The 21,740-nt window shown below is 39.7% G+C and overlaps 1 non-coding gene across 1 annotated transcript; it reads right to left on the bottom strand.

Annotated features, from left to right (window-relative positions):
- Positions 1-21,265: 21,265 nt before the first annotated feature.
- LOC130468195 (U6 spliceosomal RNA) lies at positions 21,266-21,369 on the bottom strand. Its single transcript, XR_008928616.1, has one exon. It is a non-coding gene; the product is annotated as a U6 spliceosomal RNA (small nuclear RNA).
- Between the last annotated feature and the right edge of the window lie 371 nt (positions 21,370-21,740).

Below are 21,740 nucleotides of genomic sequence, written 5' to 3'. Positions count from 1 at the left end.
GCGGCGCTCAAGGCTGAGTGTGGCTTTCCTCCGTCAGCGGTAATTCGCCTTCCGCAGCCCGAAGAACGGGCGGATTGGGTATCGGACGGTTGGGTGTGCTTCTACAAGTACCCCTTCAAGATCGGGTACACTTACCCTTTCAAGTCGCTGGTAAGGGGGGTTTTGCTACCCCTAATGGTGCCGCCGGCGCAACTGATGCCGCAGGTCTAGCGGGTCATGCACCTCGTTGATCATTTGGCCGGCCAACTGGATATGGAATTCCGGGTGGAGGACTTGGTTTACACCTACAAAGTCCAAAATTACGGGGCCGGCCGGTACTTGCTGCATGTGAAGGATGACAGGGTGAAGGAAATAATGCCCTTGGTCCAAGTATGCATTGAATGTTAAGTCTAATAAATGCGGTTCAGTATTAATTAAACAAGTTAATAATTAAGTAAGATCAAGTGAGCTGAAAGCCCAGCTAGAGGCCGCTTCAGTTCAAGTGGAATTAATGATATTAATCCACAGCTTACTCTTGACTAAACCCGTAGGGTCACACAAATAGTACGTAAACGGATCAAGTATTTAATGGCATTAAATACTCCATCTATGGATATTCGGAATCGACGGATCTTGGATTCAGTGGGAGCTGAGATCGTTAAAGGCAAGAAAATGAATACTCCGGAAACGATGATATTGCCGGAAACGGAAATATGGATCGTATCGGAAATATAAATATTATCCAAGACGTAGGTGTTGCCGGAAACGGAAACATGGTACGTATCGGAAAATATTATCGGAAATAGAAATATTGCCGGAATCAGAAATATTGGCGGAAACGGAAATATTGTCAGAATCGGAAATATTATCGGAATCGGAAAATAATTCCGGAAACGGAAATGTTAAATATTTGTTCGAAAACGGAAATTAATTCCGGAAACGGAAATGTTAAATATTGTTCGTATCGGAAATGAAATCCGGAATCGGGAAATTAATCGGAAGCGTATCGTACGAATTAGCATCGGACGAAACTTGCTAGACGAAGGCCTAGCACGAAGCCAGGCCCTCGCCCAGCAAGCCATACACATCAAACCACACGCCAAAGCCTCGCCAGGCCCAACGCAAGGCCAGGCCCAGCAAGGCATGGCGCGCGCGCGGTTCAAAGTGGGCTGCGAGCAATGGGCTGCGCGCCGTGCAGCTCGCGTGGGCTGCAAGGCGTGCGCGCGGGCTGTGCGGTGCTCGTGCTCATGTGCGGTCGTGTGCTATACGAATCCTAAAGTTATCGGAATTCGTGCTATGATTAAATCCTAATCCTAGAAGATAGAAATTAATTAAATAGAGTTCTAAAGGGATTCTAATTAAGTAATTTGGTATTCTAATAGGATTCGAAATCCTTTTCCATGATTCTATAAATATGTGCCTAGGGTCACAAATTTATACACGAGAGTTTAATAAGTATTCAAACAATAAAAGGTAGGATTTTTAAGCAGAAAAATCAGCCATATTACTGAAGGAAATAATGCCCTTGGTCCAAGTATGCATTCTATGTTAAGTCTAATAAATGCGGTTCAGTATTAATTAACAAGTTAATAATTCAGTGAGATCAAGTGAGCTGAATGCCTAGCTAGAGGCCGCTTCAGTTCAAGTGGAATTAATGATATTAATCCACAGCTTACTCTTGACTGAACCCGTAGGGTCACACAAATAGTACGTAAACGGATCAAGTATTTAATGGCATTAAATACTCCATCTATGAATATTCGGAATCGACGGATCTTGGTTTCAGTGGGAGCTGAGATCGTCACAAGCAAGAAATGAATACTCCGGAAACGATGATATTGCCGGAAACGGAAATATGGATCGTATCGGAAATATAAATATTATCCAAGTCGTAGATGTTGCCGGAAACGGAAACATGGTACGTATCGGAAAATATTATCGGAAATGGAAATATTACCAGAATCGGAAATATTGCCGGAAACGGAAATATTGTCAGAATCGGAAATATTACCGGAATCGGAAAATAATTCCGGAAACGGAAATATTAAATATTTGTTCGAAACGGAAATTAATTCCGGAATCGGAAATATTAAATATTGTTCGTATCGGAAATGAATTCCGGAATCGGAAATTTAATCGGAAGCGTATCGTACGAATAAGCATCGGACGAGGCCTGCCGGACGAGGGCCCAGCACGAAGCCAGGCCATCGCCCAGCAAGCCAAGCGCGCCACACAAACAGCCACGCCAGGCCCAGCGCAAGGCCAGGCCCAGCAGGCCGTGGCAGCGCGCACAGCTCGCGCAGCGCGCGCGGGTGCTTGCGTGGGCTTGTGGCTCGCGCAGGCCTCGCTGCGTGGGCTGCTGCTCGCACGCACGCATGGGCGGCCCATCGTGGCTGCCGTGTGTGTGTGCGTAAGTGTTTGTGTTCGTGCACGTTTCCTAAAACGTGCAGAGTTCGGTTAATGATTAAATTCCTAATTCTATTTGATAAATTAATTAAATTAGAGTTCTTGTAGGATTCTAGGTTTAATTAATTTGTATCTGAATAGGATTCCAATTCCCTTTCCATACCCCTATAAATATGTGGCCTGGGTTCACAATTTATAACGAGTTTCAAAGTATTCAAAGTGAGTTTTTGAGAGAAAAATTCAGCCACACATCTTGCTCAAAAGTGCCGAAAATTTCTAGTACCTTAAGGGCGATTCTAGTTGGTCAATCTTAAGGCGGATCCGAACGTGCTGTGGACTATCTACGGAGGGACGACACTTGGAGTCCTAAAGACTTGTTCTTGTTCGGTTCGGGCGCAGCTAGGGAGGGCACGCAACAAAGAGTATGCATCTAAATTATGCTATATGATTATGTGTAAATAATATGTAATCCTGGGTTAATGGTTGTTTCCGCATGATTTATGTAATATCATATGTATCATAACCTAACAGTGGTATCACGAGCCCCTTATTATTTACATAATCTAATTTGCATAAACATGGTTAAATATTACAAATTTGCAAAAATTAAAAGGGGTGATTAATTTTCGTAATTGTTAATTAATTGCAAATTGCGTTTATTTAATTATACGTACGCAGTTTTTCGGCAGTTTCTTCGTTACTCATCCAAATCGAGTGATTTTTGTGTCAATTCCGCATGTAAAAGGCATTCTAAAATTTTGACAAAAGTAATATTTTTCTGCCGAACCCAGAATTCTCAAATTCGAAGCCTAACTATGACTTTTCGAAGGTTTTCGTTTTTCGAATGCAAAATTTCGTAAATTTAAGATGTTAAATTAAATATTTGCGATTCTTGTTGATAAATCTTGAATTTTTGATTGACCTATTGTATATGTTTAACAAGTTTGAATGCCTAGCCTTGTTAATTATGCAATCTAATTTGTAATTATGATTAATTTGTTGAAAATTAGAATAATTTAGAATTAATTTGATTTTCATAATTAATTATAATTTAATTAGAAACCTATGATTAAAAACCACCATAAAAATTGTAAATTTATGATAAATTTTAAATTTTTATGACCTAGACTTGAATCCATAACAATCGGAAATCAATTGAATAATAAATTTTCGATTTTTTCGCCCTAAAATTATGAAATTAATATTATTTATTAATTTGTCATTAATTTTAAATATAAATTTTAAATTTTTATGCGATTCGTTCATATAACTTGCACGCACAAAGCAATGGACGCTTCGTGTTACCCTTAAGGGGTGTTGTATAATGCGGGCATGCGACGACGAGCAAGGGAGCTCGTCGCCCGTGCGGCACGAATGCAATGAGCAAGGGCGTAGTGCACGAGCACAAGGCAGCAGCCCTGCCTTGTGTCGTGGGCCACGAGCAATGGACGAATGGGCATGGGCGAAGGGCGAGCCAAGGCAGTCGCGTGTGGGCAGCAAGCGAGCTGCGCCACAACACGCACTGCCTCGCGCAAGAGCGCGCAGCCTGGCGCGCAGCGAGCGCAAGCTCGCGTGCCACGAGCGCTGCGCCCAGCGTTGCTCGCGCGCACAGCGAGCGATGTCGCGCGCCTAGCGAGCGTTGTCGCGCGCCCAGCGAGCGATGTCGCGCGCCCAGCGAGCGATGGCTCGCGCGCACAACGAGCAATGTCGCGCGCCCAGCGAGCGATGTCGCGCGCACAGCGAGCGATGTCGCGCGCCCAGCGAGCGATGGCTCGCGCGCACTGCGAGCGATGGCTCGCGTGCGACGAGCGCTGGCGCGCGCGCAGCAAGCACCACAGCGTGCGATGGCTTGCGATGGAAATGCAGCAGCTATGCGACGAGCGCATGGGCTGCGCGCACATGGCCAGCGATGGCTGTGTGCGAGCGGCCCATGGGCGTGCAATGCGTAGGGTGTTTGCGTTACGATTAGATCGTTTTGAATGTTTAATTTGAAAATTTCAGTTCACGTAATTTTAATTAATTTTAAAATTAATAATTTAAATTATTTTCTTGGATTTTAATTTTGAATATTGTAATTATAATAAATTTTATTTATTCTAATTATTTTACTAAAATTAAAATCATGAATTAATTTAAACACGACTGAAATTAAATTAAACTTTTGGATTCAATTATAAATTCATATGAGCTTTAAATTTTAATTAAATTTGTATGTTTCCGGTTAGACTAGAAATACATTTTTATGTTTAAAATTAGTAAAGCATATAAATTTATTGGTTTAAGTGGGAGCGCTTTTTAGTCATAAACTCTTGATTAGGTCTACAAATCCTTAAGGTTAAAACAACTTGATTAGAATTAATAAGGACTGAATAATTGGTAGATTATTGGTGCCCTTGATTAATTGCTGCAAATGTTTACGTGATGCATAATGTGTTTTACTAACCAGCTATGTGGGCCATTCATGATAATGAATGGGTGAATGGTATATATTGTATATGTACTGTTTTGCAGGTTATGAAGTGACTAGTATGGCCCAAATAGGATAGAAAATATGGTCTGCGTACCATTAATTTGAATGTAATTGGTCTGAAGTACCAAAGTTATTTTTCAATTCAAATATGGTATGCGTACCATCAAATAGTTGTAATTAGTTATAGCTTATCCTATTTGAAGAAAATGGTGCCTCCCACGGAGATTTTCAAGACGGACTTTGAAGTTAAAGCTTCAAGATGAAGTCGGGCCATACTAGATCACAAATATCTTATGCATGTTTTAAGTTATTTATTGCTTTTAAATATGTCTTAAAATGCATGAGATCAAAAGCTTGATTATGTTGCATGATTAAGGATTTTAGTTCACTTAAAATCTAACCAACATAGTAAGAGCCTTAAGTTCCAAACTTAAAAATTGAGTTAAAAGGTGCCATGCCAAAATATACACTTGCTTGGATATCCTTTACATCAATCTAGTAATAGTTTTCGCTCAGCGAGGTGTTACTTATTGGTCCTAAAGGGGCAAGGTACACAAATAATTGTGAGTACATGTTAGTTTTGGTGAAACTCAACGATATAAGTAAGGAGTCCTTTTATGTCGTGGCAAATTCGATAGGTTTACCTAATAAGTTCTTAGACGTACCTATCAACCAAGAATAGTTTCTAGACTATTAGCAAAAGGCTTTTGCTTACCTAAGATGTTCTAGGATTAAGTCGACAAACTGTGCTTAGTTCTTCAATGATTTTAGGATCTTGGAATCATTTTATTCACACCTGCCGGAACACATAATTTGAATAAAATGCTTAATAAACATTGAATTATGCATGTATGCTAGAATTTAAGTTTATTAAGAGAAACTGTGAATGGTTATTTATTTGTTTATTCTTTTCAATTGTAGTTTTTAATATGGCAAACAACAATTCATTCAACATTCGATCAATTCTCGAAAAGGAGAAGTTGAACGGGAAAAACTTCCTTGACTGGCAAAGGAACTTGCAAATAGTTCTTATGCAGGAAGAAAAGGAGTATGTCCTAGATGAGGCGATGCCCGAAGCTGCAGGCGACGGGGTCACTCAGGCAGCCCTCAATCGTTGGATTGATGCCAACAAGGATGTGAAATGTCTAATGCTCGCCACCATGAGTGCGGATCTGCAGAAAACGTTCATCAACTCAGATGCTTTCACAATCATCAGTGAGTTGAAGAACATGTTCCAAGATCTGGCTCGAGTCGAAAGATTCGTGACTCATAGGCAAATTCTTGAGACCAAACTTAAGAAAGGCGAGCCCGTAAGTCCACATGTTCTCAAAATGATTGGACTCATTGAGAATATGAGTCGGCTGGATCAGCAATTTTCTCAGGAAATGGCTATAGACACCATCCTCCATTCTCTTCATAGCGGGTATGATCAGTTCAAACTGAACTACAGTATGAATAGTCTGGACAAAACGCTCACTGAGCTTCACGGTATGCTGAAGACCGCTGAAAAGATGCTGAAAAGTGATAAGCAGGATGTGCTTATGGTGCGTGGGGGCAAGTTCAAGAAATCTGGAAAGAAGAGGAATGCTAAGAAAGGTGGCAACAAGGCCAGCCCAACTAAGCAAACTGGCGCCAAATCTGCAAAGAGGAAGGTCAGTCAACCCACTTCTGAATCCGAATGCTTCTACTGCAAGAAGAAGGGGCATTGGAAGAGAGATTGCTTGAAGCTAAAGGAAGATCAGAAGAACGGAACAGTCGTTCCATCTTCAGGTATTTTCGTTATAGACTGTATACTTGCTAATTCAACTTCTTGGGTATTAGATACAGGTTGTGGCTCACACTTATGTTCCAATCCACAGGGACTAAGAAGAAGTAGAAAGTTAAGCAAGGGTGAAGTCGACCTACGAGTGGGAAATGGAGCACGGATTGCTGCATTAGCTGTAGGAACTTACTATTTGTCGTTGCCCGCCGGGCTAGTTTTGGAACTGGAAGAATGTTTCCATGTTCCAAGTCTTACTAAAAACATCATTTCAGTTTCTTGCTTAGATGCTAAGGGATTTTCCTTTTTAATAAAAGACAATAGTTGTTCGTTTTATTTTAAAGAGATGTTTTATGGATCTGCTAGATTAGTCAATGGACTTTATTTATTAGATCACGACAAACAAGTATATAACATAAATACCAAAAAGGCCAAAAAGAATGATTCAGATCTCACCTATCTGTGGCATTGTCGATTAGGCCATATAAACTTGAAACGCTTAGAAAGACTTCAAAAGGAAGGAATTCTAGAACCATTTGACTTAGAGGATTATGGTAAATGCGAATCATGTTTACTTGGCAAAATGACAAAGCAACCTTTCTCTAAAGTTGGAGAAAGAGCAAATGAACTATTGGGTTTAATCCATACAGATGTATGTGGACCAATGAGTACAAATGCTAGAGGTGGTTTCAGCTACTTCATCACTTTCACTGATGACTTCAGTAGGTATGGTTATGTCTACCTAATGAAGCATAAGTCTGAATCCTTTGACAAATTCAAGGAATTTCAGAGTGAAGTAGAGAATCAATTAGGCAAGAAGATTAAGGCACTGCGGTCTGATAGAGGCGGTGAATATCTGAGCTATGAATTTGATGACCATCTGAAAGAATGTGGAATTCTATCAGAGTTGACTCCTCCTGGAACACCACAATGGAACGGTGTGTCGGAACGGAGGAACAGAACCTTGCTAGACATGGTCAGGTCAATGATGGGTCAGGCCGAACTTCCATTAGAATTTTGGGGACATGCACTAAATACAGCTGCACTCACTATAAATAGAGCTCCGTCTAAAGCTGTCGAAAAGACTCCATACGAATTATGGTTTGGAAAGCCTCCAAATGTGTCTTTTCTTAAGATTTGGGGATGTGAAGTATACGTCAAACGATTAATTTCAGACAAACTTCATCTAAAATCTGACAAATGTATCCTTGTGGGCTATCCAAAGGAAACAAAGGGGTATTACTTCTACAATACATCTGAGAACAAAGTGTTTGTTGCTCGAGATGGTGTCTTTTTGGAGAAAGATCACATTTCCAAAATGACAAGTGGGAGAAAAATAGACCTCGAAGAAATTCGAGTCGAACAACAAACTCTAGAGAATGCTCAAGATGACATTCAGGATGAAACTCAGAGATCTTTAGAAGAATCTGGTGAGAATCATGGTCAATCTAGAAATGTTACCCCGCGTAGATCGCAAAGATATAGATCTCAACCGGAAAGGTACTTAGGTATTTTGACGAACGAGAGCTATGACGTTCTATTACTTGAAAGTGATGAACCTGCGACTTACAAACAAGCTATGACGAGCCCTAGCTCCAAGCAATGGCAAGAAGCCATGCAATCTGAATTAGACTCTATGTCTGAAAACCAAGTATGGGATTTGGTCGATTTGCCAGATGGCTACCAAGCCATTGGAAGCAAATGGGTTTTCAAACTGAAAAAGGACAAGAATGGGAAACTTGAAGTTTTCAAAGCTAGATTGGTTGCAAAAGGTTACAGGCAAGTCCACGGTGTGGATTACGATGAAACCTTTTCACCAGTTGCAATGCTAAAGTCTATTCGAATAATGTTAGCAATCGCTGCATATTACGATTACGAAATATGGCAGATGGATGTCAAAACTGCTTTCTTAAACGGCTTTTTAACAGAAACTGTGTTCATGACACAGCCTGAAGGTTTTGAGGATCCAAAGAATACTAAAAAGGTATGCAAGCTTAAGCAGTCAATCTACGGATTGAAGCAGGCATCCAGGAGCTGGAATATACGTTTTGATGAAGCAGTCAGTGACTTTGGTTTCATCAAGAACGCAGACGAATCTTGTGTATACAAGAAGGTCAGTGGGAGCAAAATTGCTTTCCTAGTATTATATGTCGACGACATATTGCTTATCGGAAATGACATTCCTATGTTGAACTCTGTCAAGATTTGGCTTGGGAAATGTTTTTCGATGAAGGATCTAGGAGAAGCACAGTACATATTGGGCATCAAGATTTACAGAGATAGATCTAAAAAGATGATTGGACTTAGTCAAAGCACTTATATCAATAAGGTGCTTGATAGGTTCAAGATGGCGGACTCCAAGCGAGGCTACCTACCCATGTCTCATGGAATGACTCTAAGCAAGACTCAGTGCCCAAAAACACTTGATGAGCGTAGACAAATGAATGGGATTCCATATGCATCATTAATTGGTTCAATAATGTATGCTATGATATGTACACGCCCGGATGTTGCGTACGCACTCAGTGCTACGAGCAGATACCAGTCAGACCCAGGAGAGGCGCATTGGACTGCTGCCAAGAACATTCTGAAGTACCTGAAAGGGCACAAAGATGACTTCCTGGTCTATGGTGGAGATGATGAATTAATTGTTAAAGGCTATACGGACGCAAGTTTCCAAACCGACAAAGATGATTTCAGATCACAGTCTGGGTTTGTCTTCTGCCTCAACGGAGGAGCAGTAAGCTGGAAAAGTGCTAAGCAAAGCACCATTGCGGATTCTACAACTGAAGCGGAGTACATTGCTGCACATGAAGCAGCAAAGGAAGCTATATGGCTAAGGAAGTTCATAGGTGAACTTGGTGTAGTCCCCTCCATTAAAGGACCAATAGCCCTGTATTGTGACAATAACGGAGCTATTGCACAGGCAAAAGAGCCTAGACACCACCAGAGAGTCAAGCATGTACTTCGTAGATTTCACCTTCTACGAGAGTTCGTTGAAAGAAAAGAAGTCGAGATAAGCAAAATTGGAAATGATGACAACATATCAGATCCATTAACTAAACCTCTGCCGCAAGCGAAGCACAACTCGCACACTGCAGCTATGGGAATCAAGCATATTGGAGAATGGCTTTGATGTCTCTGTTTAATGTTTTAAAGTTTTAGAGTTTAAATCTTTGTAAAACATTATTGGTTAATCATTCACAATAAATGAAAAGAATTCATTTTTCCATTTAATTTGTGGTTTATTAAATGATGAGTCCCTTCAATTTGACGATATATTCAAGATAGACTGTCAGGACCAGTCCTGTGACTAAGAAATGTCTATCAAGTGAACTTGAATGTCAAAAGTTGAAAATGGTCCCTAGTCGGAGTTTTCTATAAAATTGGACGCATAGAAAACGTTAGACGATTAGAATGCAAGATGACTAGTAGTTCTGTTTCTTGAACTATGTGGACATGGCAATGTCATAATTATTTGCATAGATACTTACTTTGGGAAGACTAGTATCGGACAAGACCTATGAAACTTTACTGTAAGAGATGAAAATCTGTCATAAGTAAATTTCATTAAATTATTAGACACTAAATCCTCAATACCTGAGTGATTTGAGATTACTTGTTTGAGAACTGGTTGCTTTGACGTTGACCAACCGTCGCACCGTAAAAGGAGGCTATAAAGGCAACGCTCAGGTAATCACCTATCAAACGAAGTCTAATCTCAAGATCGCAAGATTGGGATTGTCCTCCCATAAATCGGGATGAGATGCTTAAAAGTTGTACAAGGCCACTCGGAGAGCTAGAAACTGTGAAATGCATGGCCGTGGTCGGATGAATCATAGGCTATGATTATCTGTTTATTTGATCAGTTGAACTCTGAAACCGAGGAACACCTCTGGACATAATAAGGATGACAACTCTTACCTTATGTTCAAGAGCAAGCATCGAGCGACAAAGGAATTAGGAAATGCACACTTGTCCCTAAGGACAAGTGGGAGACTGAAGGAAATAATGCCCTTGGTCCAAGTATGCATTCTATGTTAAGTCTAATAAATGCGGTTCAGTATTAATTAACAAGTTAATAATTCAGTGAGATCAAGTGAGCTGAATGCCTAGCTAGAGGCCTCTTCAGTTAAAGTGGAATTAATGATATTAATCCACAGCTTACTCTTGACTGAACCCGTAGGGTCACATAAATAGTACGTAAACGGATCAAGTATTTAATGGCATTAAATACTCCATATATGAATATTCGGAATCGACGGATCTTGGTTTCAGTGGGAGCTGAGATCGTCACAAGCAAGAAATGAATACTCCGGAAACGATGATATTGCCGGAAACGGAAATATGGATCGTATCGGAAAAATAAATATTATCCAAGTCATAGATGTTGCCGGAAACGGAAACATGGTACGTATCGGAAAATATTATCGGAAATGGAAATATTACCAGAATCGGAAATATTGCCGGAAACGGAAATATTGTCAGAATCGGAAATATTACCGGAATCGGAAAATAATTCCGGAAACGGAAATATTAAATATTTGTTCGAAACGGAAATTAATTCCGGAATCGAAAATATTAAATATTGTTCGTATCGGAAATGAATTCCGGAATCGGAAATTTAATCGGAAGCGTATCGTACGAATAAGCATCGGACGAGGCCTGCCGGACGAGGGCCCAGCACGAAGCCAGGCCATCGCCCAGCAAGCCAAGCGCGCCACACAAACAGCCACGCCAGGCCCAGCGCAAGGCCAGGCCCAGCAGGCCGTGGCAGCGCGCACAGCGCGCGCAGGAGCTACGTGGGCTTGTAGCTCGCGTAGGCCTCGCTGCGTGGGCTGCTGCTCGCACGCACGCGCATGGGCGGCCCATCGTGGCTGCCGTGTGTGTGTGCGTGAGTGTTTGTGTTCATGCACGATTCCTAAAACATGCAGAGTTCGGTTAATGATTAAATTCCTAATTCTATTAGATAAATTAATTAATTAGAGTTCTTGTAGGATTCTAGGTTTAATTAATTTGTATCTGAATAGGATTCCAATTCCCTTTCCATACCCCTATAAATATGTGGCCTGGGTGCACAATTTATAACGAGTTTAAAAGTATTCAAAGTGAGTTTTTGAGAGAAAAAATTCAATAACACATCTTGCTCAAAAGTGCCGAAAATTCTAGTACCTTAAGGGCGATTCTAGTTGGTCAATCTTAAGGCGGATCCGGACGTACTGTGGACTATCTACGGAGGGACGACACTTGGAGTCCTAAAGACTTGTTCTTGTTCGGTTCGGGCGCAGCTAGGGAGGGCACGCAGCAAAGAGTATGCATCTAAATTATGCTATATGATTATGTGTAAATAATATGTATTCCTGGGTTAATGGTTGTTTCCGCATGATTTATGTAATATCATATGTATCATAACCTAACATAATTATATGATTATGTGCAATTAATATGTATCCTGACATTAAGGTTTTTCCGCATGATTTATGTTGTTCATATGTATCATAACCTGACAGTGGTATCACGAGCCCCTTATTAATTGCATGATCCATAATTGCTTAAACATGGTTAAATTTTACAAATTTGCAAAGAATTAAAAAGGGGTGATTAATTTTCGTAATTGTTAATTAATTGCAAATTGCGTTTATTTAATTATATGTACGCAGTTTTTCGGCAGTTTCTTCGTTACTCATCCAAATCGAGTGATTTTTGTGTCAATTCCGCATGTAAAAGGCATTCTAAAATTTTGACAAAAATATATTTTTTTTCGACCGAACCCAGAATTCCCAAATTCGAAGCCTAACTATGACTTTTCGGAGGTTTCAGTTTATCGAACTCAAAAGTTTTTAAATTTAAGATGTTAAATTGAATATTTGCGATTCTTGTTGATAAATCTTGAATTTTTGATTGACCTACTGTATATGTGTAACAAATTTGAATTCCTAGACTTGTTAATTATGCAACCTAATTTGTAATTATGATTAATTTGTTGAAATCCGAATAATTTAGAATTGATTTGATTTTCTTAATTAATTAATGATTTAATTAGGTATCCATGATTAAAAACCACCATAAAAATTGTTAATTTATGATAAATTTCAAATTTTTATGACCTAGATTTGAATCCATGTTAATCGGAAATTAATTGATTAATAAATTTTCGATTTTTCACCCTAAAATTATGAAATTAATATGATTTATTAATTTGTCATTAATTTTGAATTAATTTTTTTTTTAATTTTTTTATGAAAATCGCTCATAAATGTTGCACGCACAAAGCAATGGACGCTACGTGTTACCCTTAAGGGGTGTTGTTGAAGGAAATATGTCCTTCACCCAAGGTGCATTAAGTCTAATACCAAGGTTCAGATTAATTGCAAACAATTAATTCAGTGAGATCAAGTGATCGGAACAGCTAGCTCGAGAAATGCATCCGATCAGTGAGTTCTAATGGATATTGAACTCACAACTTAATCTTGACTGAACCTAAAAGGTCACACCAATGACACGTAACATATCACCGGATTAAATGAATCGGAAATTCATTTAATAGCTTTTCGGGATTTAAGTTGGAAACGTATTATACGATACGACCTTGCATCGGAATCGTATATCGTATCGCGAATATTCGTAAGCTAGGCGAGACGAATAAATCGTATCGTACGACGGTGATTCGTCGTATACGAAACGATAAATAAATATATCGGAAATATATTTAATCACGAATACGAGAAGCGGCCCATGAGCCGAGTGCACGAAACACTCGAGGCCCATGGGCGCGCGGATAGGCGAGCAACCAAAGCGCGGCAGCAGCGAGGCCCAAAAGGCGAGGGCTGTGCGCGTGCGAGCGGGCTGAGACCACGACACAAGCAGCAGCGCGGCCCACGGCCCTTCGTTGTGCGTGTCCGTGTGACTTGGTGTGCAAGCTTGCTAGCCGGCCTTGCCTCTTGGCTTGGTCGGTTTTAGGTTATGTAAATAACCTTACAACCTAATTTTTTTAACTTAGTACAATCACAATTCAGATTACATACAACCCTAGGAGAAAACAGAGAACCCTAATTCTCTCTGTGCCTCCATAGTGTGTTCATCCCAAAAGGCAAAGTATCTTGATCAATTGTCTAAGCTACGATAATCAAGACGGACCTGAACGTGTCGGTGAACCAAGTAGAGGAACGACAAGTGGAGTTCTTTGTTCGTGTTCGTTGACAGATTATTGTGGAAAACACGCTTCGAATGTAAGTTTGCTTAATCTGTGCTTTATACATGTTTCCTGGCTTTTGGGATTGTTCCGCACATGTTATTATGTTTAACTGTATTCCCCTACATTGGTATCATGAGCCTTATGTATTCAAAGCATGAATTAGCATTATTATTATTGTTTTTGCATCTGTCGAAAATTTGGATTTTTTGTTGATTTTTTCGGAATTTTTACGAATTATTGGATGAATTGCGTAATAATCAGGTCCGAAATCAAAAATTTTCGTTTTTTCGAGTTTTAAAACCCTAATCTATGGAAATCGATTTTCTAAGATCAACTCATGAGAATAGAATTGCGAAAACAGGCCTGAAAGTATCGTTTTTTGGGCGTTTTTGTTAATTTTTTATTAAAAATTAAAAGTGTCGGACAGTAATTCAATTAAAAGGTCAACCTAAACTACTCGGAATTTCTTGAAATTTTGACACAATATTGTTGGGTACATGCTTGATCTATGATAAAAATTTCAGATGTTTCAGATAAGTATAAACCCTAATTTTTCCTTTCCCCAATTCGTAAAATTTCAAACCCTAATTGAATTTTAATTAATTTTGGTTTAATAATTCGGTTAATTGGGAAAGGGGATATAATTTCATGAGTCAGTGGCTTATTTTAAAAATTATTGGATTAAAATTCTGAATGGTTTCGTTAATTTTAATCGCACTTAAAGCAAATTATTAAAAATCTGAAATTTAATTGTTTATGAACGATTTAAAGATTCGGATTTTATTAATTAAAAGATCAAACTTTAAATGTTGATTCGTTCGTTCTTAAAAGTTTTAATATTTTTAGCCCGTGATTTAATGATTTTAAGAAATTGGATTGTCGTTAAAGTTTATTGAATCGTTAAAAATCGTTGTTTTTCGAAAATAAAAATCGTAACTTTTTTGAAAAATAAAATTAATGCAAGTTCGTGAATTAAATTAAATTTTAATTAAGTTGGTCCGTATTACGAACCAAAAGCACGAACATGAGCATGGTGGACGTATGGCTCGTCGAGCCATACGAGGCTATTGTGCCTATGACCGAGCCGCATGCGACACGGGCAGCAGCAGCTACGCTGCGTGCCTCGTGCGCGCTGGGCGAGGAAGGGGCTGGCGGGTATGCTTGCGGGGCTGCTACGAAGCAAGGCGCGAGCCGTGTGACGTCCAACACACACACGAGCACAACACGCACGCAGGGGCAGCGTAGCTGCGGGGACGCGGTGCGCGCGCGCGATGGGGCCTGGGTGTGCGAGCCTTGCTCGTGCGCTCTTGGGCCTCACGCAAGGCATGGGGCTGGGCGCAAGCCTAGCCCGACTAAGTAATTGGACCTTTTTGTTAAAAATCGTTTAATTCGTTGGGCTTCATATATTTGCATTAATTTGGCCTAACGGGATATTTAATTTAATATTTAATTTGCTTGGGCCGGGCCGCGAGTTTTAATTTAATATTTCATAATTAATTATACGGAATAATTACTGGTTTGAGTGGGAGCGACTAAATGAAATTAAAATGAAATAATTATTTTAATTATTTTTGTAGGTCGCATTATTTTAATTAAATTCAATTTTAATTAGAATAAAGTCTAAGGATTAATAATTTGGAAATTGATTAATCTTTTAGGACGCGTTTATGTGAACGTGAATTTTAATTAATTCACGTAAATACTTGCATATTAATATGGGCCATTCGTTTTAGCATACGAATGGGTGAATGCACAGAATATATATATTTTATGTAATGCAGGTACTCCAAGTGACTAGTATGGCCAATTTAGGATAGTTAAATACGGTCTGCGCACCGTTCTATCTTTGAATGTAATGTTTTAAATATGGTCTGCGTACCATGGAAATTTTGATGTAATTTATTATTTTCAAGTATTTCTAAGTTTAGAACTTTAAGTTAGCATTTGAACGAAGATTCAAGACGATGCCAAGCTAACAAGGAGGTGATGAAGATTGGATGCTTCAAGACAAGATGTTTTGGGCCATACTAGATCACCATTTATTTATGCACTTCAATATATATATATATATATATATATATATATATATATATATATATATATATATATATATATATATATATATATATATATATATATATATATATATATATATATATATATTATGCGTGAATGTATGAATGTATGTATGCTTTGCATGAACAGGTTGTTTCCTATGAATCGATTAGTTTTAAGTTCACTAAATAATCGAACCAACATAGAAACAACTAGGTCCAAGTAATATTGAGTTTAAAAATTGACTTCCAAATCAACACTTACAAAAATCTAGGGATCTAAGATAGTAGGTTTACGCTAAAGCGAGGTGCTATTTTAATTGACTTAGGTGGTAAGGCGTCCTAAAGGAGCACGTTGATTGTGGTTACAACTCAAACAACAATGGCATTAAGTTGTGCAATGGGATAAATTATGGCATTAATTTTTTTATTTTTTTTTGATAAATCAGAATGCATTTCATTAGCAATGAAGAAACACCATTACAAAACAGAATGCTCTAGTGTCTGAGTTACAAACCTTCTAGGAAGGACTCTAACACACAGACACAGGCACAAACCAAAAAACATGGCATCAACCATGTAAGCTACCTAACTACACAAAAAAACCAGGAGCACTAAGTTCTCTCCTGCCACCATTGCTGTACATCATTTCTATCTGGTATACCTATACAACTGATCCTATCTATAACACTTTGCTTCACCCACTTGTAAGTGTGCAGCACAGTGGGGACTTTGTTGTTCCATAGAGCATCATTTCTCACTCTCCAAATAGCATACACCACAGCATTCACAGCAGTGTAATAAACAATTTTCTGAAATCTACAGCCCTTGCTCTTCCACTGAATCCATCTTATCAGTCCCATATAATGCACAATATGCACAAGGATTCCAAGCCACTTCTTGACCTCCATTAAACAAGCCCTACTATAGCAGCATTCAAAGAAAAGGTGAGGATGAGATTCCTCATGACTGTCACAGATCAGACACACTGAGTTGTCACAAACCCCCATTTTCTTCAGTCTAGACCTTGTCTGCAATCTACCATGCACCATGAGCCAACAGATGACCCTGTGCTTTGGGACAACAGCTCTATTCCACACTGCATGACACCAATGTGTTTTTTGGTGATGCACCACCAATTTCTGATAAACTTTTTTGACAGAATACTTAGGCACTTGAGCAAAACTGCTCTCATCATAGAGTTGCTTCAGAGTTTCTTTAACAGCACAGATTTTCCTCCAATACCACCCACTATCAGCTTTTGGCTGATAACTCCACCAATTCTCTCCCTTTACATATATGGCATTCACCCATGTTACCCACATAATGTCCTGTTTTCTAGCTAGAGCCCACACATACTTCCCCAAAGCTGTTATGTTCCACAGTTGGACATTTCTAATGCCTAAACCACCCTCTTTCTTATCAGTACATACTTTATCCCAAGAAATATACCCAGGCTTAGAGCTGAAGTAAGTGCCATGCCAGAGAAAAGCCCTGCAGATAGATTCTATGGTTTTGAGAGTATTTTTAGGCAAGACAAACACCTGTGCCCAATATGTGTGCACACTCATCAGAACAGAATTGATAAGAGTGATTCTGCCAGCAAAAGATAGGTTTCTAGAGCTCCAAATTTTGATCCTAGCCAACATTTTATCAACCAAACACTCAAAGTCTGCATTTGACACTCTTTTGAAATAAATTGGCACCCCCAGATATCTAAAAGGAAAACTCCCTGCAGTGAACCCAGATATCTCCACCACTCTCCTAAACTCATCCTGTTTCATACCAGCAGCATAAATAGCTGACTTCTGTATATTAGCTTTTAGACCAGAAGTGTCAGAAAACATTTTAAAACTTTGAAGCAACATGAGAATAGACTGAGAATCACCCTTGCAGCAAAGAATCAGATCATCTACAAAAGAAAGGTGAGTGAGCTTGGTTGATTTACATCTAGGGTGGTACTTGAACCCCTTTTCTTGACCCAACTTAATCAAAATTCTGGACAGGTATTCCATGCAAACTACAAACAACAAAGGAGAGAGGGGATCCCCTTGCCTCAACCCCCTCTTTGAAGCAAAGAAACCATGGATATTCCCATTGATCATGAGGGAAAACTTAGGAGTGGTAACACACACCATCACCCAGTTAACAAAATGAGCAGGAAAACCCAAAGCAAGAAGCATTTCCTCCAAGAACTCCCACTCAATGGTGTCATAAGCCTTCTGCATATCTAATTTGAGTAAACAACTAGGAGATGCATTTTTCCTTCCATACTGTCTCACAATCTCTTGACAGATCATAATATTGTGCATAATAAATCTGCCATGGACAAAAGCCCCCTGATTCTCAGCAATCAACTCAGGTAGCACCACCTTCATTCTTTCACAAAGCATCTTAGTGATACATTTATAAATGACATTGCAGCATGAAATTGGTCTAAACTCAGTAACACTATTAGGGCATTTAGTTTTTGGAATCAAAGTAATAGTGGTAGAGTAAATCTCTTTCAGAAGCTTACCAGTTTTGAAAAAGTCCAACACAGCTTTAGTGATATCCCCACCCACAATGTGCCAATTCTCTTTAAAGAAGTGGCTACCAAACCCATCAGGCCCAGGTGCCTTATCCCCATCAATGGAAAACATGGCAGCTTTAACCTCCTCAGTAGTAAACTGCTTAGTCAACACTTGGCCTTGATCCAAAGTCAACATAGGGCCAACAGCAACAATATCTGGCATAATACAGCATCTATTTGTAGTATTTGAACCCAAAAGCTTCTGATAATACTGCAGGAAAGCATTAGCCACTGAGTTTTCATCACACACCCATCTTCCCTCCATATCATGAATGGCATACACTGAGTTGTGCATAGTTCTAGCTCGAATGCCCTTATGAAAGATAGCACTATTTTCATCCCCCCCCCCCCCCCCCCCCTTAGCCCAGGCCTCCTTAGTTTTCTGTCTCAAGAAAGACAAATATGCAGCATGTACACTTCTGTACTGGTTAGCAGCTACCACTTCTTTATCAGCAAGTTCACCATTGTGAGGATTCAAGTGCAATTCTCTCTGGCATAGATACAACTCCTGCATAGCTCTTAAGTCTGCTGCGTGAATGTCACTGAAACCATCTTTATTCAGCTGCTTAAACACTCCCTTCAACCTTCTCAGCTTCTTCACCACTTGGTACATCCTAGTACCCACATCACTCCTGGACCAGTTAGCTTTAACTAACTCAGTATACCCATCAGCATGTTTCCACATATCAAAGTATCTAAAAGGTTTCTTTGCCATATTGCTCCTAGGGTAAACAGACAGCACCATAGGACAGTGGTCAAGCAAACCTTCAGAAAGAAAACCAGCTTCTGCACTAGGGAACAGCTGCATCCATTGGTCATTAGCCATGACCCTATCAATTTTGGAGAAAACCCTCTTACTACCTTCCTGCTTATTGTTCCAGGTGAAAAAATGGCCAGCTGACTTAACATCCTCTAGCCCACAATAGTTAACACAAGTTCTAAAATCCACCATAGATTGATGTCTTACAGGGGCACCCACCCTCTATTCCACATTTAGAACACAGTTAAAGTCACCTAACACCACCCAGGGCTTGATCATACTCCCTCCAATACCACACAAATCCTTCCATAAATCCTCCCTCTCATTATTATGATTAAAAGCATAGACAAAAGTGCAGTAAAACTCTTTTTGACTATTTCTGGGACAAACAAGGCAGTGTATCATCTGACTAGAAACACCTAACACATTCACAGTAAAGGTGTTTGGGTTCCAAGCCACCATAACTCTACCACCCTTGCACACACTATTATTTGTTGTGAAACACCAACCACTAAACATTCTGATATACAGATCCCCCAGTTTAGACTGAGAGACCTTAGTTTCCAAGAGACCAACCAACCCAGCTTTGTGAGAGTGAATGAAAGCACTCACCTCACTTTGTTTTTTCTGAGTGTTGATCCCACTCACATTCCAAGCAATGATACTATCCATGGCTATCAGAGGAGTCCCCTCCCCCTGAAACACCATTCACTGTATTACCCCCACCCCCATCATCTCCATGATCCTCTCCCAGCACCTGAAAATGGTTATCTATACAAACCTTAGCAGCTCCAGAACACACCCTTCTGTTAGGGTTCAGAACAGGTTGAAAATCATTCTGCACCTGTACTCCACCAACACTACTTACAAGAGGAGGTACCACAGTCACCTTAGGCATCCACACCTTTCTACCATTACCCTTCCTACAATTTGCCAACTCATGACCCATACCCTTGCACTGAGAGCACACCATTGGCCTCCACTCATATTCAACCCCAATCTCAACCACTACCCCTTTCTCATTTATAAACTGAATTATTTTTGGGAATTCCTGCTCCACAGAAACTTCAACTTGGACCCTTGCAAACAGAAGTTTATCTCTCTTTGCAGTGGCACTATCAACATGTTTAAGAATGCCAAGCTTCCCTACAATCTTGGTGAGACTTTTCTCCCCCCAATACTTGAAGTCAAGTTGATGCAACTTAACCCAAATGGGAACTGATCTCAGATCCTCCTTCGAGAAGTCCATATCCTGTGTCCATGGTTTGAGAACAACAGGTTTACTATCAAAGAAAGGCCTCTTATCAGCCAACACCTCATCCCTCCTCTCCATGGTTGTGAACCTGACTAAGAACACCCCCTTCGCAGCAACCACCACCTTATCCACCCCCTTATTCCTCCAAATACGACGAACAAAACCCTCCATCACATGAATAGGGGGATTAGCACCAACAACATAGCACATTATAGCAGAATTCCAGAAGTCAATTTCCTCCTGGATATCCTCCAACTCAATCACAGCAAGATCCCCTGTTTCACTTGTCAATGCTCTGTTTTCCGGATTATTCTCATTCACCAAATTATTCATATTAATCGCATTATTTCTATTTGGAGTATGATTAGCAGCAATTTCAAAGTCCGTATTCAAATTTCCCCTAACACTACCAAATCGCAAGTTCTTAGGAGAAGTAGAATTACCTTCAATCTCATCATCCCATGGAATTGGAGATGATTTAGAATGAATCGCAGATAACCACTCCGAGAATGATCGTCGAGTTCTAGCTTGGTGTTGCAAATCACACAGAGAATCCGTCGGCGACAAAATAACACCAAAACCATCATCTCCAACAATCTGGGTATCAACACCCAAAGTAGCCAAATCCCCATTTTCTGTGTCCGATTGACCTAATTCCACTGCAGAGTGATCAGTGCTCTTTGTTTTAGCTTTTCCTTGGTTCGATTTTGATGCTTTCGTCCGAGCCTTAGCCCTCCTTGCCATGGCGTCACTGCTAAGCTAACAAAGCAGGAGAGGAGAGCTAGAGAGAGAAACGCGCGAACCCTAGTTAAACTTAAAATTTGGACCATTTCTCGATTTGTGCGTGTCATCCTTGCGCCGGGGCCATGCTAATCTTCTCTGTATTTCTCGATTTATCCGTGGCATTAATTTATTAAGCAAGAGTAATTTGTAGATTACTAGCAATAGGTTTTGCTTACCTAAAATCTTATAAGACATGCTAAAGCTGCTTAAGGATTTAGGACTTTTGGGGTCTTGGAATCGTTTCATTCATTTTGGACCATGTTTTTTCTTTTTGCATGAATGAAAGGTTTTAATAGCTTTAATGATTGCATGTTTTTGCTTTTATTTCAAAATTATTGAATTGTATGAATGGTTATTTATTGCAAATTCTTTTCGATTGTAGTAATCAAAATGGTCGCAAACATAACAACAATCATATCAGCTGAAATTCTGGATGTCGAGTTAGACTTGACTAATTTTCTTGAATGGAAAGAGAAACTTGTCGAAGTTTTGAAAGTTAATGGCATA

This window comes from Spinacia oleracea, chromosome 2, assembly GCF_020520425.1.
Source record: "Spinacia oleracea cultivar Varoflay chromosome 2, BTI_SOV_V1, whole genome shotgun sequence".
NCBI lineage: Eukaryota > Viridiplantae > Streptophyta > Magnoliopsida > Caryophyllales > Amaranthaceae > Spinacia > Spinacia oleracea.
Note: the sequence above shows the minus strand (reverse complement) of the source record. Positions and strands in the feature narration are given on the sequence as shown.